Below are 23,985 nucleotides of genomic sequence, written 5' to 3' on the forward strand. Positions count from 1 at the left end.
GAAAATGAGAAGGAAAGCGAGAAGGGGAAAATATGACAGTGTGAAAGCATTGTGATGTGAATCCTACCTCAAATGAATATAACTCATGTTTTTCCCACTAGGACTCATTCACAACATCTAGGAACATTTACAGAAGTCAGTATTCTATTTCAGTTTCCATTCTAAACTAAGAGATTTGGTAGGAGCAGGGTCAAAGTTGTTTTTGTCTGTGTCTTTTTAGGTGCACCACAGAGAAAAGGATTTTGTTTTCACTGTTTATATTACTGAATAAAGTTTTGCAAAATCTGTTGTAGTTGTAATATATGAAAAGGAACTATGTTTTCTGAAAAATGCCAGTTGTCCTTGTTCCTGTTTTCTGTATTCAAAAACTGAAATTGTACCTTTTTCTGTGCATTCAATAACTGGCAGAGTGACAAATCCTAAGTCTGAGTTACTGATCCAGCTGCACTTGGTGGTTGTATGCCCTTACTCTTATGGAGTCGTAGTCTTGAATATAGTATACAAAACAATTATTATCAAAGCGAGTTTTATTCCATAGTATGGAAAATATTGTTGGCTTGCATTACTTTCCATACCAATACAAAACTACTGGCAAAAATGTGCAGAACTACTATTTTCACTGTGGTACAAAGGCAAAGGTATTCATCTAATTACCCTATTTACTCAAATCCAAGACAAGTCTTTTTTCCTCCATTCAACATAAGGAAAAAAGACCCTTACCTTCAATTTCAATACAAGTGTGGAGGTGCTGGGGCAGGAAGCTGCTGCAGCTCTGACTCCATCCCCAACCTGGGCTTGGGGTTAGAGCCACAGTTGCTGCCACCTCCCTCCTGCCCAGCTGCCCTCCATAGCCCTCACCCAGGTCCCACTCATCATGCAGCAGTGGCAGCAGTGACAGTATCTCTAGCCCTGGCTCTGGATTTGAGGTGCTGGAGCCAAGGCTAGGTCAGGTGCAGGGGCCAGAGCTGCCACTGCCAAACCTCTGCTATGTGGCCAGGCAGGGGCCACAGTGACTATGCCCTCCATGCCACGGGCCAGAGAGGGACCAGAGCTAGATCTGGAGCTAGTGCTACAATAGAGGGTAAGTGGCAATAGAGGGGGGAAGCAGCAATGGGGACAAAATGTGGGGTAGATGCCAGGAGGTGCAGACATGATGGGGGCAGGTGGGAAAGAGGGTAATTGTTGGGGGAAGGTGACAAAGTGTTCAGGCACCATAGGGTGGAGGCAGTTCCCAGTGGCTGCAGGCATGGAGGGACAGGAAGGACAGGTGGCGAATGGTGGGGTGCAGGCAGCATGGCAGACAAGGTGCAAGGGGGCACAGGCAACAACAGGGATGCAGGCAGAAGGGAGGCAAGTGGCAGGGGGCAGGAAGCAGGAAGTACTGGTATCACAGGAGGTTTAAATGCCAGGGCACACACGCACCGGGGTAGTAGACAGCAGAGGAGGCAAGCATTGGGGTCAGACAGCAAGATGTAGGGATCAGGCCACTTAACTCCCCTGACACATGGCCCCCCTACCATCTACCTGCAGCTACTGCTTGCCCCACTGCAGCAGTTGGGTGGGGGACAAATTTAAGATGAACTTCCAATTATTAGATGCTACACATGGAAAGTTTTAACAAATTAATACATATTCCATGTATAGAATCTAATTACTGGGGGTCATCTTAAACTCAATGCCATCTTAGTTTGGGGTAAATATGATATTTGCTATCCATCATCTTCCATTTCCCCTTGTTTATAACCACACAGCTTTTTTGCCCATTCCTCAAAGTTGTATTGGAGACAGTAAGTTTCAGTTACTCTAAGTTCAGTGGATGATTCCCAGCTATGGAAAATCCACCTAAACCTACCTCATAATACAAGATGCCCACAATTCCCAGTCTATCAGAGGGCCAACAGGCACTCAGTTTTGTCCCAAAAATGGGAAGTCTTGGCCAAGAAGGAATTCTTGTCAGAACACACGGGTTATTTCTGACTCAGTACTCATTCAGTCTTGACCTCTTCTACTGGACAGGATGTTTGGAGTCCAGACTTCAAGTTAATGTTGTTCATCCCTGACAGAGACCCTGGGGGATGATAATAGTCAATATATCACCTCAACTTTCCCATGAGTGAATTTGCAGCCTATGGTAGCCCCTACTTGTAAAGGGAGAAATTTTCCACCCTCATCATCTATAAGAATCAGCCAATCAAACACAGTAACCACAATGTAGAAAAGTAAGGTAGCATGAATGTTCCTTGTTTGTCAGCAAGAGGCATGTGCCAGTGGTACTATCTCATCCTGCTCTCCTTCCTGGCTTCATTCTGTTTATAGGAAAATGTGAGAAGGAGTTGGAAGAGTGATCCCAGGAGTGTTCTCACAGAATCTCCAAGAATAGAGAATGAAGACCCCCACCTACAATCAAAGGCCCCAGGGGAGCAGGAAAACAACACTGAGGGAAGGGGAGGGGAGAAAAAGGGGTCCTATTCAGTGAGTGTGCCCAGATGTGATTAGGTTTTAAGTTCAGAACTATGAGTATCATCCTTAAAGCAGAGCTGCCTAATAGGGGTATAATCTGCATAATGGAATGTTCATCCACTTCTAATAAATGTATTCACCAATTTTGCCAGCATTGGTTTCACTTAAACATTATCCATTATCCCTTTAATGAATCTGGCCCTTTGTTTCACTTTTTCTTTAATCTTGCTCCCCCGTATTCTGTCCCTCGCTAGTGCCCCTGGTGATGGTAGAATGCCACTCATTCATCCCAGTGACATGTGTAGATTAGTAGAACAAAGCCTCACGATTTCCTTTCCTGAGGCAGCCTGTGCAGGGGCTGATTTGTATTTGCCATGAGGAAAGCTGTGCAGTGCCCCTTGCCAACTCCATTGCTTCACTACTCAATCACCATCTTAAAATTTCAGGAACTTAATTCTGATCATTCCAGCCAGGTGTGTTGTACATAAAGAAGCTAATTACTTTACTCTCAGAAATGGCTAATTTACAATTACATATACTTTCAGTGTGTTGATTTAATTAGAAGTTTTTCTTACTAAACACTAAAGGAAAACCCATACATTTTGATGCATGTGATTTAGTCCTATCATCTTATTCAGCTGGAATTACCAAGCCGCTATGATAATATGTTCCTATAAGGAAGATTGTTGATTCTTTCTATGTATGAGCAAGCAGCCTTAAAAATGAAAACGTGATAATATTAAATTACATTGTGAGTAATTAAATACTTATGGTTATAAACCTTCATCAAACATTTAGTATTAAAGCCTTCTATGGTACATCATGTTGATTGTAAATGAGTAAAACAGAATGCCAATATTAGTTAAAATGCTCTTGAAGAGAGTTAAACTCTGTCAATAACTATAAACGTGTAAATGCCAATAACCATGACTCTATCAATGTCTCTTTTTGTGCTTTTCAACTTGTCGGTTTGACAAAATGAATGACAGATAACCAATTTTTGTGTTACGCTAGAAGTATACAATATACAGAAGCAACTCCTATCCCTTGGTATATTTTCCTTTGTAAATACTAAATCTAAATCAAGAGTACTAGGCTAGGGAAGATGCTCAGAGAAAGAGTACCAGGTAATCTTATAGTCTCTGGAGAGGAGGACCAAAAAATAATAAGATCATCAATAGTTGGCTCAAGTATTGGTGCTGTCTGGAAGACTTTGAGATGTTCAAATATTGTTGGGCAATCTGAGGAAAAGGGCTCTTTGAATCAAATGTATGTTACCTCCTTAAATCAAATAACATCCTGAAATTAAGACATGTAAAACTGAAAGGGATGAACTTTAATGTAAGAAATGAGGAGAGAATGTCAAGAAAGAATTCTGCCATCTCCATGCCTGGTTTTTATACATAGGAAGAGGAAAAACATGTAAATGCAGATTCAATAAGGAATATATATATATATATTGCACTTATATATATATAAACCCCAGATTATAGATGTAGGGTTAGCAAGCCAAAAGAAAATACAAATATTGATAACAGCAGTGGTCAGGTAAGTAATACAGAGAATGAGAGGACTATACCTAACTGGTTAGGTAATTGGTTGATGTCAGAGATATATGCTGTGATATATGTATACAAATGCAAGAACTCTGGACAGTAAAATGGAGGGACTAAAACTATTCATGCATGACATAAAACTGGGGATAACAGAAACACAAGCCTCGCTAGCATAGAACCATGGATCGGTATGTGTTGTTCAGAAAAAAAAGAAATATAATAGATATGGCAGCTCTGTACATTGAACAAAAAATGTAGAATTCTTCTGTGCAGATCACACAGAGATAGGAGGCATCATCAATATAGAAGAGGATTGGACTATGATTCAGGGGAAAAAAAGGATGATTAAAGGACTAGAATAATAGAAATGGGATATATCTTAATAGCACAGATTTCAAGGCCATATGATAGAATCATAGAAAATTAGGGTTGGAAGGGATCTCAGGAGGTCATCTAGTCCAAACACGTGCTCAAACCAAGACTATCCCCAGCTATGTCATCCCAGCCAAAAAGTCTCTAAGACCCACAGGAGCTGTTATTTCTGGCCAGAATACTCAAGGGCACACATTAAGGATCAAACTTACAACCTTTTGGTTCACTAACTAACCACACAAGGCCCTGGGCCCACAAGCTACAGAATCCATACCACTTGCCTAACACTTAGATGTTAATAAGACTATGAGCTCTAAACAATAGGTTAACAACTAGAAACATCAGAATGGAAGAAACCTGGGTATATTAGCTGATTGCAAGATGAATGTGTATTACCAATGTCATGAAGCCATGAAAAAGGCAAATGTCATTCAACGATGCATCAGGAAAACTATTTGCAAAACAGATACAAAAGTATTAATACTATGGAGCAAGGCACTAGTGGGACCTGGTCTGGAATACTTTATACTATATTAGCCCTTCTGTTTCATAAAGATTAAGTCCTCTAAAATTAGGCACATAGAAAGACTACTAGGTTAAGCAGAGAAATGGAGGCCTTATCTTACTATATATATAAATTAGCATGGCTCGTTTAGCAAATAAAATGGAGGTTAGGAGGGGTAAGGCTGTTCTCTATAAATATCTCATGAGGGCAAATATCAAGGAGGAAGAAGCTGAAGTGAAATGGGCAGAAATTCAATACAAATAAATTTAGGCTGGATATGAGAAAAACAACAGTAGGGTTCTTGAAAAGGAATAGAAGTTCTTGAGGGAAACAACCTAAAATGCCATCAACTTAGGCTATGAAAATTTATCTGCATTACTAGGGACTGAACTCAATGACTCAGAAGATCACCTCCAGCCCTATGCTCCTGCATTCCCTATTAGCCCTCCCTAATTCAGCTTTGCCTTATCAAAGGATTTTTTTCCCCAGTATACCTTTCTACAGCTGGCCTTTTACATTTGACAGAAGTAACCAGCTGCAGCTCTGATGTGGCTATTTGGTAACAGGCAGCAGCTTGTTACATCATCATGTCTTCCCACTGGTAAGTGTCCTTAACTGCTTTTGTGCTTTTCCTTTTTTCCCCAAAGTTCAAACCCTGCTCTGGAAGAAGTATTCCATATTAAGACTGCTTAAATTTCTCCCACCTCCAAGCTTTTTTTGTCTTTTGGGGTGTTAGCTAAGAAGTAGATGGAAGAGAAGAGAATATTTTCTGGCCAATTTTTTATTTCCTTCACATGTATTCTATCAGAAGATTTCTAGTAATCTAGGTGCAAAGGACTTCTATGTTTTCTGACTCTGTTACTGGGTGTGGGCCTCCAGTAAGCTATGCCACAGCAGCCTACAAAGCTCAGAAACATTTGAGTTGATTGTAGTATTAGAAACAAAATATGGAGAAGACATGGGATTCTTAATATTTTTGTGGTCTGCGCAGTATTAATAGACTTGTTGTGCACATGTAATATTGGAGGAATTTGAATTCAAACACCATATTTTATCCTAAACTGAACTAGAGAAATGTTTACATAAGAGCTTTAGCTTCAGAGCAGCACAGGAAAGCTAATACTTTACAGAAAGGTGTCTGGAGACCAAATGAAATTTTTCAACTGTCCAGCAAAATGAGCCTGGTTGCAGTCCCCTGACTGCTATGGAGGTGATGATCTGATTCTTGGTACAAGCAGCTAAGTCTTTACAGTCCACCAGATTAAAGCACTGGTCAAGCCTTAGAGACTAGATATTCCCACATGAAATATAATACAACATGAAATAGCCAAAAAAAAAAAAAGAGAGAGAGCCTGTGCTTTTAAGCAACTATTCTTTGACAATAAGGTTGAGTGTAAGCAGATGTTGTTGCTGTATAAACAACAAAGCCCTTTGTCCAGATAGGCCTTAAGAGCTTATGTTCTAATGGACTGGTGGATGGCCTTGATTTACACAGTTTAGCAATGAAGTTGGAAATACCTTTTTATAACCCTAAAGATAACTATCTCTCTAATGCCAAGTATTTTGTGATAACTTTATGACCTGTAAAGATAGTGAGTTTACCTAGCAACAGAGCAGATGCTTAAGGGGTCCTGCTAACTAGGTTTTGCACTCTTGTCAAAGGTAATGACTTAAAAGGTAAGTTTTGATTTTAAAGTAAAAGCTTTAAAGGTTGAGGTCTATTGACAAAACCCAAAAAATACTAGTATTTCATGGGAGACTTTCTGACCCCTTCTTATCTACTTCCTGTCCTCTAGCCTCCTTTTTCTAACACAGGCAAACTTTAATTTGGGTATGCTGTTCCTTTCATTTGCTACATCATTTAATCTTTTTAAATAAATGCCTCTTATTGCAATTTGTTTTTATTGTATATAATTGGTGAAAAGAATATGCGTGGGCTCTTAGGGGCCCTTAGGACCAAATCTTAGTTGAGGGCCTTGTTACATGTTACACTGAAGGGTACAAATATTGATCAGCTTAGTGCTAGCTTGCAGACACACCTTCAATTTGAGCAGCACATGGGAAGTGGCCACACTTTAACGGAACAGGAGCTGGGTCATATGGATCAAGAGATAATGCTGTCCTGCAGTGGTGTAACTTTAAGCTGTATAACAGCTGCTTTAAACCACTTAAAGGTGTTAACGTGCAAACAATCTAGGGGTTAAGAGCTCCAGAAGCTGCCCAAAATTAACCTGCAACAGGGCCCTGAGACACCAAAGCAGTACTACAAGACAACCAGGAATGTGAAGACATTCCTTACGACATTAAGTGCAAGATAAGGGGCAAACAGGTAGCAGAAGCAGTGTGTGCCCTACATAGCATTCATGGTCTGCTAATATGGGCTATGCACAGTCCATTGTGCTATATCCAGTGGTGTCACCCCTTCAGTTCAGTACTGAAATACTTATGAAGCATGGGTGGCAGTGTGCATTCTCACTGCTTGGTGCTCCATGAAAACGCAGTGTAGGACTTGGTGTATCCATAGGAGACTAATGGAGTGGGCACAACAGGATTTTTCCTTGTTGCTGTAACTAATAAAGTAGCACTGACAAAGAGTACTTGGTTATTCTTGCTGCAGTGCTTTCATCATATCAGTACAACTACATTATAATGAACCCTTACAGGGCCAAAAGAAAAATTCATTGAGAAGGTACTTGCTATAATAGGGCAGTTAATTTTTGCATCATTATAACAAAAAAATGTTCCTCCTATTGAAATTGTTGCATGCATGGGTTTGTTATAATGCATTTGTCTTATATTTGGATCACATAAGATTCATTTTCTCTAAATGGTGTAGTGCATTTCAGCATTGCTGAAAGCAACTTTTCCCAGCAATGCAGAATTATTTTATTTTATTTTTTTTAAGATTATAATTAACCCTAAAAATTATCTCCCTGTATGTCTGTCTAATTTTCCTACACTGAATCTATGTTGTGCTAGACCACTGAATCCAAACTATTTTGAACAAGCACTAATAAAGATTTTTTTTTCTGGGAAAAATAAATAGCCACTAACAGCTTATAAAAAAATGTAATGGCCATATTTATGATTAAAAATGTTTAAAGAGTTAAACATAATTAAATGTTAAGAGTTTAAAGAGTTAAACATAATGTTTAAAGAGTTAACATAATTTAAAATGTTTAAAGCATTTGTGGTATTTCATCATTTGATAGGATGACAAAACTGTGATATGCAAACATTTGTCTGGCCATAACACTGAAATGTCTTTAAAAAAAGACAATCTCCAGAAAATGCTTAATATGCAGGTTCTTAAATGTATAGATTAGATCTGTATTTAACTCTCACTATCAAATGTTAAAGAGCATTCATGAGCAGTTGTGGTGTTAGTATAAACAAAATGTATTATAAATGACTTTTTAATTTGGATTTAAGCACTTTTCCTCTCTCTATCTTAAATTCTTTATTAATTGAAAGAGACTTTTGAGCTTTAACTCAAATAATGCCCTAAGCTTCACATATTTGCTGTTTAAAAAGTTGTGCATAAATCTGATGAAGAATATGTAAATATTGAGCTGTTTTATTCATTTTACTTTTATTTTCTGTAAATAAATATGCTATTTATTTCAAACCTTGGACTAAGTTCTCAGACAAAACAAGGTCAACTCTCAAAAAATACCAGATCAACTAAGAGCAAAGGTCAATGGTTTGTAATGCTGGGTGTTAAAGGTGGTAGGTCAATGTGCAAAGCTGTGGGATTTTTTTTTTTTTTTTTTTTTTTTTTTTTTTTTTTTTTTTTTTTTTTTTTTTTTTTTTTTTTAAGAAACACGCATCTTATGCTAAGAACACTGCAAAAGAGAGATCTCGTTTTAAACCATTTATTCCAAAAGACAAATACCGCCTAAACAACAAGCCCTTGACGTCTGTGACACAGGAGACATTCAAAAGTCATTAAGACTATCTCAAGGGAGCTTCTACAGTTGCTTCACTTTAGGGTGGGTGTGAGTATGCTTAAAATTAAATTACTTTAAAATAGAGCACTAAGCAATATCCTGTTTTTGACTCAGCAGGGTTTCCCGTGAGAAAAGAAAGTGGGCAAAGAGAGCTTAGACAGACAGACAAACATATTTACCCCTAGGTGGAAGGTACAAATTAAATTAGCCTGCCACAAAAGGGAGATGTTTTCTCCTTCTGTTCAGATGTCATGGTAGTAAGGAAACATAGTCGGGGCCAAGAAAAATGGCACAAATGCATTCATCTAAGCTACCATTCATCCTGTTCCAAGCTCTAAACAGAACACATAAAAGAACAGCACTGCTGAAGCACTTCCTTTCCTTAGTTACCAAGTTGAGACTTGCAAAGGAATATGGGAGCAGAGGGTAGGGATATTTCCAGAATGTTTCACTGTTATGATGGGAATGACTGAGGATGTTATAGACCTGATGAGACTGGATTTAGAGAGTCATGCACATAATATGATTCCATATTTCATGGAGGGGAAGCTTTACTTTCTGTTGCTCGATGTGATGTATTTTGAAGGTACACTGCAACTTTCACTCCCTCCAAAGCTGGAAAACAATGCAGACACTTCCTGAGAGTCAAGTATATCTTTTATTGTGCCTCATTAATATGCATGTTTTTGGCACTCATTTGGGTTCAGCTGGTATGCTTTCCAGTACCTCATTCTTTATTTATATGAGACTGGGAGGTGTGACCTATGGAGCCAGTTGGCTGTCATGAATTGGAATATTCATTAAGCCTTGTGAATTATGCATTGGACTTCTTATAATACTGAGATCCACATTTGATCCAGCCAGAACTCTCAACAGTTTCCCATTAGGTGGAATGATCCACAGTTTTGTGAAAGCATACATGTGCTCCTTACACTGCAGAAGGCAAGCAGCACTCCAATATATTTGTAATCCAGAAATGCTTAGGGATTTTGTGATTCATGTTTGACAAACTGGGTTTAATATTTGTACTTGTTTGAACAGCTTTATAGTTGTGTCTCTGCCTGTAAATCACAGTCAGACTGTGCTCTTCTATGTTTTGAGTTTCTTTCCTATCATTCAGCAGCATGTACAACAAATTATCTTGTTGTCAGGCTTAAAGGTCCGGATCTGGCAAGCAAGCCTCTTTATATAGATATCAACTACTATTTTATATGGGAAATTCAGTGCTTAGATTATGGAATGACTCTCAAGAATTCAATTATTCAAAATGGGAAAACTATTGACTGACATAGTTTAATCTATCCATCAAAAGAAATAGGCAGTGACCACTATTTCACACAGGCTAGATTTTCCTTTCAGCTACTGTTTGTGAGTCTTGTATGTATTTCAAGGTTACATTTGTCTGGTAGGACTATTTGATCAGAAGAACTGTCTATGATTTTTTTTTTTATCATCAAAAGCATGGTCAGCACCCTATTTGTATTTCCAAAACCACTAATTGTATACCCTTCTTAAGAGCTGCATTGTTTCAAATGTACCATGCTGTTTACTACCTAAAAAGACTTAAAATGGAGGCAAGAGGTTAGAATTAAAAAAAAAACCCTGAAAAACTTGACGGGTCAAGATAAATGAAGGATTTTAAAAGACTTGGTCACTTCAATAGCATCAACAGGTCTTAGTGCAGAAGAGTTGTCTTGTCACCTTATGACCTTTTAGCTTGAGATTTGTAGTTTCAGTATGACCTATGCAAGCCAAAACTGTAAAGAAAAAAAAAATAGAAGCTCAATCCTCTGAGTGAAATATCTTCACTTAGATTACTGTTTTGCCATTATGGCCTTATGTACTGGCTCGAACCTGTCTGATGTACTGTACCCCCCCAAAGCGAGCAGCAACACTGAGCAAAGTAATTATGAAAAGCAAAAAGCTCTTATTGCATAATCTGTATTCACTTTATTATGTGTGATGGGTTCTGTGGCCTGGCCTGAAAGTGGAGAGTCTGATCTATGAAAAGGTCACAGGTGAACCCTGTGTAAAATGGCATTGTTTACAGTTTTTTTAGTAAAGAGATTAGCTGTCATTTATTTTCACATACCTAACTGAAGAGCTTTAAAGGTTCCCAGCAAGAGCATGTTCTCTTCTTTTTCTCAGCCTGTCACATACTTGTCAGTTCCAATAAACTTACTTACCTGAATTATGCAGATGAGGTTTTGTTGTGTCCAGCACCCATCATTGTTCATCTCCACTACAGCTGAAACTTCGAGCAGACCCCTTGCTTATACTGTCTGATTTCAGCACTCCTTAGGTCAAGACCTTTCAACCTCAGGGCTTGACTTATGCCACAACCATTTGACAAATCGCCCAGACCCTCACAAAAGCTGGTTGAGCTCCAAAGTGACTGCTCTCTATACACCACTGTTTCACTGTTTTGACATTTCCTTCTCACTTTTCCCCTCAGTAATTAGACAAAGGAAGAAAAAGACATTTGTGTCCAAGGAATGCTTTCATTCGGAACTGTGATAAATGGCCACCCTTTCCAAGGAGCTGCAGTCCAACTGTATGACAGAAAGTTCCTTCACAAGAGGGCTACCCGTGGAGAGCCACCCATCAAAACACTTTCACTTGGAGTTTCATCTTTCACTGTAAAACCTGCCTAAAGTTTCCGTTGATGGTATAACTTTTCATCCAGCCAGTGAAATAGAGTTGAACCGGATTCTAAGTTCATACATTGTTAATAATTTGGCAAGGAATGGTTTAACGTGTTTAGCATAGTAAATGCAGCAGCAGCAGAGCAAGCTTGGTACTTCTACTACAGTTGGATTAAAATATCAATAATAAAAACTACTGAATTAGCAACCTTCAGATATTTATTTTTTTTCTTCAGTCCCATTCACTCTTAGAAAGTAAATTTATGGTGTTTTCACAGATGAGGGAGATGGGATTAACGCCCCCCCCCCTCCTATTTCTGATTCCTTGCATCTTTGGTCAAATCACTTAACTACTTAGCCTCAATTTTCCAATAAATAAAATGGGCATAATGTTATTTTCCTCCTTTATAGGGTGCTTTGGGATCTACGAATGAAACAACAACATAAAAGCTGGATAAATAATAATAGTATTCCATTAAATCTTGTCACATGAAGTTTATATGTAATTCAAATGCAGCATATCCTCCTCCCTTACTGTCCATTATTTTTCATGTATTTACTTTCTAATAGTGCTAATGTTGGACTATCAGTGATCTGACATATTAGTGGAGCATGACAAATTTGAAATTATTTTTGAGGCATTCGGATCAGAATATTTCCTTTCAAATTCACAAGTAAGTATGGTTGAAACAAAACCAGCATTGTGCTGTAAAAATATTTCTTAATAGAGATAAGTTATGTCAACCATGTTTTTATAAGCTTCTTTCAGATTATTGAGTTAATGCTTATTGTTCCATTGGGGATGAATGGCTGCCAAACATGTAAAATAATTGAAACTGCATGTGACTCAACTGTTAGTTACAGTGAAGAATTAGTGTGTTACAATTCATGTTATGGTTAATCTGTCTCTTCTGTTCATGGTAGTGCATTAATCAGAACACTACCAAATCACATTACCAAATCACTCAACCTTTATGATCCAATACCACATTAGGATTAATAAACTAACAACACTACTCTTGAAGTTCTATGCATGATATATGACCCTTTCCTCTAAGGCTCCCAATTTAAGAAAAGCACCAGGAAAAACATCTGAATCTTATCTGAACACTTAATTTTGGACAACAGTAAAGGCTAATCATATTTTTTTTCCTGTTGTAGCATAGCAATCCCAAAATGTTATCTATTCCTAAGAAATCTTAAGAAGTTGGAATGGAAGACAGGAGTGGATTATTTACACTAAACTGCACTAGTTTATGTGAATTTGCAAAATAATTCATTTGAAGTATGGCACACTAAAGAAAACAATAAACATCATATCTAAAAACATGGCTTTTAGAAAACCTACCATCCTGCCCCCTTTCATCTTTTACATACATTGTGTAAACACCTGAAATGCACCAAAATTATTTCCAAAATGAATACAAAGCCAATGAAATGCATTAATTTGATTTGAATTTTTGCTCTGAGAGCCACATGAGGGAAAGGGTCTTTAGAAATTTCCCATGTAAATGCACTAGAGCAGGCAGCCTGATATGCCTGAAATAATACACCCTCAGGCCTAATACCCCAGATGCATTCCACTTCACAGTTCCTTTCCAGTGCTCGTGAATGCATTCAGTGAAGAAAAGGAAACCATGGGAATTCACTTGGTAAACCTTTAACTAGTATAGCATACACTATAATTGTTTGTTTCTGTTGAATCATTTAACTGGAGAGAGCCAAGCTCTACCAGTCAGAACATGTTGGAAATGCGCGTTCTGTAGAGGGCAAAGCTATCAGTCCTTTCTTGGACACAACTTCTTATTCATTTTAGAATCTGAGCTCGCTCTCACTTAGTGAACCATGTTGTTCTAATACAGACTCAAAATAATATCTAATAGTATGCATAAAATTGTATAATTATTTTTCAACTTAGTAGCTTTTTCCTCTCTCTTCTTGACCTCTCAAATCTACATGCTCTTTCTGCATCAGATTATGTTTGTTAAACCTAGCCCATCTCTAGTGTCCTACTATTAACTTTCTTGAGTGCTCTGTGTATTGGTTTTTATGTTTGAAACATCAACGATTTTTGTATGCAAGAGGAAGGGATTTTTGTGGGTGAAACCGTTTATTCATGAAGAGTGTGTGCCCCTAGCAGGTTGGGGGGGCACAGCGGTGGTGGTAGCACAGCAGAAGCGTGGCAGCAATAAGCAGGGGAGCTCCCACAGACGCCACTGGTACTGTCAGCAGTGGAGGACGGGGGTGGTGAGTGCCAACGAAGGGTTGGCAACCACCCGCAGCCAGTGGGGATCATGGACTGGCGGTGTCAGTGATGAGCAGTGACCACCCGCAGGTGCTTTTTTGTAGAGGGTGCACTGCCATACTCAGGAGGTGCACATGCACCCACGTGCACCCCCTACATGTCACCCCTGCTTTTATTAGACCAGCTACATAGTCCAACAAAAATATTACCCACAAAAATCCTGGCCCCTCACGTTTCCTGGAGGATCATGGCTACAGCATCACCCCAATAATATCAACACTTTTTTATAAGTATTGTGTGTAGTTTCCTTCAAAGATGAAGTGCAGGCTATTATCAAGGGGGCAGAACAGGCAACTTAGCAAGGTACCCACTGAGATTTGGTCCTTGAAAGAGGACAATGGATCTTAGTCCCCATCATTGTCAGAGAATTTACACTGGGAACTTCAATTAAATTAATAACAAGAGTTATATATGAGTTGATTTGTTATATAATAAGAGTTCTATATGTATCTCTATGCATTAATGTTGTGTAGCAATATTAATAATCTCACAGTGGCCATATTTTGATTATTTTAAAAAGTACATGATGAGCTGAACCCTATTATTTGGAGTTGCTATAATTAGGTATTCAGCATATTGAGCATATTACTGCAAAGGGAAGAATACCCTGGCATTCCCACATCACAAGTACATGAGATAATTGCAGAATAGCAAAATATCTCTAGATGAATGTTGCTTCAACCACCTTATCGCTAATTAAAACAGGGCTGGTCCTAATTAGTGCGTACTTAGGATATAAAGACTTCTAAGAAAACTGCAAAGTTCAACAAAGATTTGTGGTGGTGATTCAGTAGATGGGATTCTTTCCTCTGGGCAGTGTACCAAAGTCCCAGCACAATGTTAAAAGACACTGGACAGCTTGGGATTTCAAGCTGGCATTTAAAACCAAAGTCCTTGCCACTTCTTGTGATTAAAAATGTAGTAGTACATTACAAGAGTTCCAGGTAGATTATGTACATAATCAAATTCTACTAGCTTAATTTCCTTCCACAAGTTATAGGTAAAGTAGAAGAGGTGGCTATTATTTATTTTGCAGACTTATTTTTCAAATAAATTGTGTAGAGGAATTTCTCTAATTAAATAAATAATTTACTTATTCTACAGTGCTACCTAACGTTTCATCGTGTTACTGAAATACGGTTTCTAATCCCTAATACTTTAATTGTATATTATAAGGATATTTTATCTATAAGGGTATATATATTGTGTATATATAAAGGTACTTTAATTGTATATTATAAGGGTGTACAGACCCTAAAAATTAACAGGCACATGTAATTATCAAACACCATATAATAGGAATCAGACTTTCTTAGTGATAGATGTGTATCTAAATTTAATATCCATTATAGGTATTGGGGTCAACTGTAACTGACAAACAACAATATTATTAACACCAATAATAATAATATGAAAATGCTTAAAAGTTCAATGTTTTAGTTTCTCATATGATCAAATAATCATATATTTGGAAAATAGCTGAATAGAAAACAACTTGGTGCCAGACATTCTCTAATATCTTTCTTGATGAAGAATAATTTTTATTGTAAATTCGTATTTGTAACAGAAACTTCCATGGCTAACTTTTTTAGTTGGCCTCTGTAACTAAATAATTTACAAGCATTTCTTTTTTTTTTTTCTCCACACAATTATCCTTTATTCCAGCCATTTTTATATAATTTAGTTGTTGTTATCATTTGTATTGTGCCCAACTATTTCATTTAGGGATTAGAGGATTCAAATATCCCATAAAATAGAGTCTCTGCCCCATTCAGTTTACCTGTCTAATTCACCAATTTCCATGCTAGTCTGCAGGCTCTAATATAGGTTTTGCCTACAGATGTACCCTCACACAGAGGCAAACCCTTTTGGATGGAGGGGAGTATGGAGAGGTGCCAGTGAGCACTAGAGTGTTGGGGGTTCTGAGAATGGGGAGCTGGGTGTTGCAGGAGTCTTATCTACACTGGGGACTCAAAAATAGCACCCTGCTGCTGATACTGCTTCTGCTGTGACTGGTACAGGACCAGCACAGTCATAGGTCTGGGTCTACCCACCCCACTGTTGCTACTACAACAGCAATGCAGTGCTCCAGGGTAGTTGGGGGAGGGGGGCATTACTCTGTCACCTCTACTAAGTTGGCACCCATGGCTGGTGCCCCAATCCCCCACCCCGAGTTATTCTGTTGCCCACACATATGGTTACACAACTGTAGGTTGTATCAGAGAGAATCATATACGTCTCCAATACAACTTTACAGAACAACAAGAGCTGTTGCTGTAAGCCAGTGGTCACCAACCAGTGGATCTCAATCCATCAGTAGATCTTGGAGCCTCTTGGAGCTGATCCAAGGCAGAGTGGGGGATGGGCCTGAGTGCCCGCTTGCATGCATGTGCATGCCCGCAGTGAGGGACAATGCTGCAGAGGCAGGAGCAGGGGTAAGTTGAGTGGGGGCCTGGCCAGGTGGGACTTACCTGATAGGGAGGCCTTGTCTGACCAACCTAATTTCTAATTTCAATCTTGTCTGACCAACCTAATTTCCTTCTATGACCAGGCAACGCATCACCTGAACAAAGGAGAAGAGGTTGAAGTCATATATTTAGATTTCAAAAAAGCCTTTGACTTGGTCTTCCATGATGTCCTCATGGTAAAATTGTGGAACTGTGGCCGTGACAACCTTACTGGGGAACTGGCTTTGTGGTCAGACCCAGAGACTGACTGTCAATGGAACCAAGTCAACATGACATGTGGTGACCAGTGGCATCCCCCAGGGCTCAGTACTCAGACCTACAGTACTCTTTAATATATTCATAAATTATTTGCATTCAGGTGTCAGAAGCAGACTGGGTAAGTTCACGGACAACAAATTGTGGGGAAGTGCCGTCACTCTAGAGGACAGGCTGGCAATTCTAGCCAATCTGGACAGGTTCACAAGGTGAGTGGATCAAAACTTGATGACATTCAACACAGAGAAATGAAAGGTGCTTCACCTCAGGAGGAAAAATTCACATCATACTTATAGGCTTGGCAGTGCTACGCTCACTCGCACCATGACCAAAGGAGACTTAAGGGTCATGACTGACCACAAGATGAATATGAGCCATGAATGCGATGCTGCAGCCAGCAAAGCAAATAAAACTCAGGCTTGCATCTACTGGTGCATCTCAAGCAAGACCCAAGAAGTCATCCTCCCACTTTATTCGGCCTTGGTGGGGCCACAGCTGGAGTACTGCATCCAATTCTGGGCTCCACACTTTAGAAAGGATGTGAAGAACCTTGAGAGAGTCTAGAGGAGAGCCACGTGAATAATTAAAGGTCAAGAGAACAGGCCCTATGAGGAGAGGCATGGGACTCTTCAGCTTGGAGAAGTGAAATCTCAGGGATGACTTGGTGGCAGCCTATAAGTATATTAGGAGTGTGCTACAGGAACTGGGAGAATATCTGTTCACCAAGACACCCCAAGGGAAGATGAGTTCTGATGGTCACAAACTGCTGGAAGACTGTTTTAGACTGGACATAAGGAAAAACTTCTTTATCATCCGAGTCTTCAGAGTCTGGAATAGACTCCCCCAGAAGTGGTACAAGCACCCACTCTGGATGCCTTTAAGAAACACTTGGAGGCTTATTGAGCTGGGGTGATCTGACCCTAGCTGACTTCCTGGCCCTTGGGCAGGGGACTGGACCCAATCATCTCACAAGGTCCCTTCCAACCCTAATGTCTATGAAATCTTAAAAGAGCTGCCACACACCCCACTTTGGCCATGAATTTGGTATGTCCCTACCTATAAAAGTACTTATAAGGCTATTTTAAGTCACCTGTTGGTCTTCTCCTTGATTAATTAAATAGAACCTTTTACAATATAATGTGACTTCTCATAGCTCATCTCTGAAATCTTTCCACTTTTTCTATATTTATCTTGATCTACAGACATCAGAGCTCAACACAGTATTCCAGTAGCAATCAAGATAGTGCTAAATATAGAGGGGGACAAAAACACTTTGCTCCTGTTCATATTTCAAACTTTATTTGTAAATGTACAAAAAATAGTTAATTATTTACATGGCTTTTTTGTAGAGTTACTCTGTGTACCACTCCATGCATCAAACTAGCCATTTTGGCCTCTGAATTGCACTGTGATGCATGGTTATTCATCATGACACCCAAGTATTTTCCACACTGCTGCTTCCCCTCTTGCAATTTGAGGCCTAGCTCCTTTATTTCTGGATGTTAGGCTTTACATTTAGCTATACTCAAACATATTTTGTTTTCCTGCACCCAGCTAGGTAACTGTGGGCGTACCTACATGTTCATTAATATGTAATGGTTACTGTTCATTTAATTTAGTACTTGAATCATCAAGTATTAAATAAATGTGCAGTAACCAGAGCACCAGTGAACACCTTTTTAGTGATGGTACTAGTCTAATAATCCAGCTCAGTAGCAGATTAAATTCTCCATGTTGAGACACACTACTGTGCAGTATTATTAGGCTACTATGCAGTTAACATCTCATGTAGATGCAGCGCAAAAAGCCCAGACATGAACCCTTTTCATTTACTACATTTAATCTGTGTATGCTTGTATGTGTTTTGAGAGGAAGAGCTATTGAAAATTAAAAACTGCAGGGGAAATCCTAGCTTCATAGAAGTCAAAACACCTATTCAATTCAATGGGGCCAAGATTTAAATTTTGGTGACCCAAAGTTTCTGCTTCCATCCTGGGTTTGCAAGGTGAAAAGTGCTACTGGTTGAAATTCTTCATAAGCTCTTAACTAAAAAAAAAAAAAAGTTGTCATCTTAAATCAAGTTAGCCAGCTCAAGTTAACTTTTAAGAAAAGTCCTAGTGGAAACAAAGCAAAATTGAGCTAAGGATGTCACATTGTAGCTACTGCAGAGTATTAGAATAAGGGTACTGTACAGTTTAAAGCACTCTTAAACTTTTCTAGTGTCTTCTGCTGGAGCTGTATGAAAGGACAGCAGACACACGGGTTTGAAATTCCAAGTTATGTGGTCTTGGTGAACAGTCTTTGATTTTTTTTTTTTTTTCTGACTCAAGAGGGGAGCAAAGTAGGTTGAGGTAGCAGAGAGATCTGTCCAAAGCTTTGAAGAGAAATGGGCAGCAATTGTTCTTGGAAAGAGGGCAGAGGTGTCTTCTTTGAGCTTTCTCAAAGAGGGGGTTATCTGTTTGTCATTTGTCGCCATCCCAACTGAAAAAATTGTGTACCTTTTGAAAATAAATAAATCACACTAAAAGCACTTAATTCTGCCTCACGAATTTCTTCTCCAAATAAGAAGTTGATCTTTAAGGCCTCAAGGTCTGCTACCTCATGGCAAAGCAGCAATAGCATGTTGAAAGCAAGGAACTGAGGACATCACAAAATAGTCTATTGCTATTTTTCATTATTTCTGAGTTATTAGATTTAGGCATGGTGACTCCTCACTTTCATGTTTATTTTTATACAGCAACTACATAGCCTGTGCCTGAACTGTTAAGAATGAATTGAACAGTGTTTTGGTTTCTGTTGCTACAAACATTCAAGTAATGTTTCAGGACATTGAGAGTACATACATACATACATTTGGAGAGGTTACAGGAAGGTTAAAAATGGCCACCCAATCTAATTTAGTTCACCCTGGTGTGGATCCTACATTTAGATCCCTAGTTAGGTCCATCTCAATGTGAACTGTACAGAACATAGGCGATACATGGGTGGGGCACAGGCAGGGCACATGCCCCCTACCCGCCCCCTTCCAGCACTGGGCTATTTTTAGCCCCCAGGGTCTTGCAACAATCCCAGATGGACAACCTCCACCCTCCCAAGCTTGCCAAACACCCCAGTTCACGAGCTGCTCCCAGTGCCAGTTTTACTGGTGTTTGCTGGTTCCAGGAGCTGAGGAAGTAAATATGGGTGCAGGGAGGGGCAGGTGGAATTGAGGGGAGGTTGGTTCATTGAGGAGGGTTGTTTGTCCAGGGATGGGGAAGTCAGAAGGCTACAAACAAGCCCTCCCCATCCTCCCCAAACCCTCCTGTGGATCCTACTCGTCCCCCAATTCCTCAAGATCCCTCCCCCCGCCACTATCCCTCCCATCCCAACATACCTTAGATTGAGTTAAAAATGGCCACACAATCTAACCTACCCAGATGTCCATACATACCCTAAAGGTATCACTGTTGTACCAATTCAACATCATCATGAATTTCTGCTTGGTATTTTGTTATATAAAAACTTACTTGGATTCATGAACCTCCTTCTAACTGCATAATCTTCATGAAGCTTATCCTCCATCCTTTCTCTTCTGCCCTTTTCCATATTTATTCAAAGAGATTCTCTTTCCCAAAATGCTCTGACAATTCCTCCAGAGATCAATTCTTTTCACATTCATTTCTCTTGATTCCTACCACAGCAAAATAAATAACTTTTGAAATAACAAACCAAAATTAATTGCAAGCAAAGCAGCAAAAAACAATTTAAGGTATGTTACTCATTGGTTGTCTCTGTTCAAAGATCAGAAAACTGTTCTTTAGACTCTAGTTCATTTTCTTTCTTTTTTAACCTCTCCTGATGATGTGTGAACACAAGTAATCATGTGGACAATGTGTATGTAAAAATATGTCAAAGAAAATGGAATTTATCTTTTGACCTTTAACTTTCTCTGTATACACATGTATGCTTTGTGCTTCATAATGGAGAAGCAGACTCAGTCTATACTGCTGAAAAAGTCTCTTTCGATCAATTTTGTTTGCATATTGTTCATATATGTATTATTTAATACACATCTGTTTGCTCCTATTTTGCTGGTACTACTTTTGGACAGCTACATGTTTCTTGTGGTAAATTGTGATACCTTGCAAAATAAATGTTTTTGCTGGATTTACTAGGACTCAGAACTGAAGAGGGACTTCAGTGCCTGAAGTGAGATTTAGGCTGGATTTAGGCACCAAAGTGAAAAATCAAAATGTTCAAAAATTCTGCTTAGGTACCTGAACTCCATAGTGCCTAGGTCTTAAAGTTCCTCAGGTGCCTAATGTCCTGCATCTATGCATGCCCACAAATGCCTCCATCTTAACAGGTCTGAGCAACTTGGCAACTACCTCATACTTAAAGCACTGTTAGAATCTTGCCTGGGGCGGGGGCTTGATCTGATAGATATCCTGATGTGTGCCTGATGGATGGGGCTCAACATAACAATACATTGCACTAACCACTTTCTTTCTAAAATATAGAATCATAGAAAAGTAGGGTTAGAAGGGACCTCATGAGTTCATCTAGTCCAACCCCCTGCTCACAGCAGAACTATCCCCAAATACATCCCAGGCAAGGCTTTGTCTATCTAGGTCTTAAAAATCTTGAAGGGTGGAGATTCCACAACCTCTCTGGTTAACCTGTTCCAGTGCTTTACTATCCTCCTAGTGAGAGATTTTTTTTTTCCTAATGTATAACCTACATTTCCCTTGCTGTAACTTGAAAACTTGGCTCCTTGTCCTGTCATCTGTCACCACTGAAAACAGTTTAGCTCAGGGGTGGACAAAATATAGCCTGTGGGCTACATCTGGCTTACCAAAGGATTTTATCTGGCCTGTGGTGGATCCCTTTGCCCCAGGTGCAGGGACCACCCATGCAGCCAGTCTCACCACCCCTGGGCATGCAAAAGGGCTGGGGTGGTGTTGTGACTAGACTCCACTTCCTGGCAGTGGCTCCTTCCAGCTGCTGCTACTAGTGTCACTGCTGCCACCAGACCAGGCCCTGATACTTGGCACCCTGGCCCATCTTCCCCAGCACCTACCATCAGGCGCACTGGACAGAGTGGAAAGTTGGATTCTCCATGGAGACCAGCGAGGACCCACACAGGCAAGGTGTGCTCAGCCAGGTGGTTGGGATGGGGCCATGAAAGGGCAGGGAGCAGCATCCAGAAGTGGAATGGGTAGGCAGGGCTGGGATCAGAGGGTGATGAAAGCATGAGGCCAGGGCCTAAGGCAGAGCCATGACCTGCTGCCCACACATCTCTGTGATAGCCACCAGTTCCATGGGTAGGGGCATGTGGGGAGCAGATTGCAGCTCTTCTTTGGGCCCCAGTCCTGCACTGTCACCACCACATGATTCTAGTGCTGACCCAGGCCCCACCTGCCCATCATTCTCCCAGACAATGCCCCTAGCCCACAGTCCCATCCTATTCATCCAGCCCAGTGCACCCTGCCTGCAGGTGTCCCGGGCTGGTCTGGGACTGGGATCACTGGGCAGTGACAACACAAGACCAGGGCCCAAGGCAAATCCACAGTCCACTCCCAGATCTAGTAATCTACCACTTAGGGAGTTTTGGTGAGTTGTTGCCAGCAAATGGAAGGGTGAGGGAGTACTGACACAGCCCACAACAGTTCACCAAAACTCTCTAAATGGCCTATCAGCCCAAATAATTGCCCAACCATGGTCTAGGTCCATCCTCTTTGTAACCACCCTTTAGGTAGTTGATAGCTGTTATTAAACACCTCCTCCCCACCCCCAGTCTTTTTCTCTAAATTAAATAAGCCCTAGTGCCTCAGCCTCTCCTCAAGTCATGCTCCCCAGCCCTCTAACTAGAGGTGCACTGATACATTGGTCCAATATTGGATTGGTACCAATATAAAGAAAACTGGCTGTATCAGATATTGACCTGATGGGGCCGATAATTTGGCTGATAAATGCCTGTGCTGCATGGAGCACAGCTGGCAGCATGGAGATCTGCCTCTAGCTGGTAAGTCCAAAGTGATGGAAAGGGATGGGGGGAGGGAATTGGCATGGTGGGGCAGATAAATGCTCCCATGGTGAGGGAGGGGATGGGGCAGAGGCAGGGGCAGGAGCAGGGGCAGAGGCTGCCCAGGTGGAGTGGGGTGGGCTGGAGCCACAGCTCACGGGGGCAGGGGAGGGAGGCAGCTTCCACCACTGCTTGCAACCTAAGATGGCATGCGGGGCAGGGCATGTACCTCCCAGATCTGCATGTGGGGGAGGGGGGGAGGGCGGGCTGCAGCCAGGGATGCATGGGGCTCTTCTCAGTGCAGGCTGAGCTCAGGCAGGGGCCAGCAGCGCTGGGAAGATGCTGCATCCACCCCAAATTTTGCTGCCATTCCACTCCCAGCACCATTGCCACTAGCCACCCGGCACAGCCCCAGCTCGTCCTGCCACATGGGTGGAGGCAGGGCATTGATCCAGGGCTGTGCCAGGCAGTTCACAGTGGCAGCACTGGGAGCAGAGTGGTGGTGAAATTTGGGGTAGATGCAGCATCCTTCCAGCACCACCGGCACCCACCCTGAGCCCAGCCCCATCCAAGAAGAGCCCAGCACAGCCCCAGCTAAAGCCTGCCCCCACCCTGCCCCCCATGCCCTCCCAGAGTGCAAGCAGTGGTTAGAGCTGCCTCTCCCCCCCCCGCACAAGCTATGACTCTGCCTCCCACCCGCCTGGGCAGCACCTACCCCTTCCCCCAACTTCACTGTGGGGGGCACTGATCTGCCTCCTCCATGCCCCCTCCCTCCCCTTCCACCACACTGGACTTACCTGCTGGAGGCAGCTGTATCAGAAATCAAGTTGGTATTGGCCAATATGCCTCTTTAAATATTGACTATCAGTATCGGCCCTAAAAATCTCTACCAATGCACCCCTATCTCGAACCATTTTTTTTTCCTCCTCTAGACTCTCTCCAATGCAGGGAAATGAAAATGATTAGAGGGCTGGGGAACATGCCAGAAGACAGTATTGACTTACTAGATAAGTGTACAATATTAGTATCTCATTGTAAGAGCTCTCATCTAGCACACGGGAAATATAGGTTGAACTTCTGCCACTCCAGGATTAAAACCCACATCCCCCAACCCTCTGGAGAATGAAACACTGGCATCAAATAGGAAAATAATGTGAGTTTCCTAGAAATGTCCATTCACTCCTTGTTTATTTTAATTTCATAGCAATAATGTTTTTCACTTTAGAGTCACATCTTTTGAGTTACTATATGCAAATTAAGAAGATAGAGAAATCAATCTACATTCCTCCTCATGATTTTCATGAATTGTGGTTATTCCCATATACTTAGATTTCATGTCTTGGCTGTGTGTGTGTGTGTGTGTGTGTGTGTGTGTGTGTGTGTGTGTGAGCGCATTAGCACTGACATGTTTTATTATGATATTTGTAGTCTGCACCTGCTTAAAGGAAATAAAAATTCAAAATAT

At 40.7% G+C, this 23,985-nt stretch overlaps 1 long non-coding RNA gene across 1 annotated transcript; it reads left to right on the plus strand.

Moving 5' to 3' along the window:
* Nucleotides 1-5,080: 5,080 nt before the first annotated feature.
* LOC102386016 lies at nt 5,081-11,696 on the plus strand. The gene is made up of 3 exons (XR_324203.2): nt 5,081-5,494; nt 8,714-8,885; nt 11,299-11,696. It is a non-coding gene; the product is annotated as an uncharacterized LOC102386016 (long non-coding RNA).
* The last annotated feature ends 12,289 nt before the right edge of the window (nt 11,697-23,985 follow it).

This window comes from Alligator sinensis, unplaced genomic scaffold (assembly GCF_000455745.1).
Source record: "Alligator sinensis unplaced genomic scaffold, ASM45574v1 scaffold545_1, whole genome shotgun sequence".
Lineage (NCBI taxonomy): Eukaryota > Metazoa > Chordata > Crocodylia > Alligatoridae > Alligator > Alligator sinensis.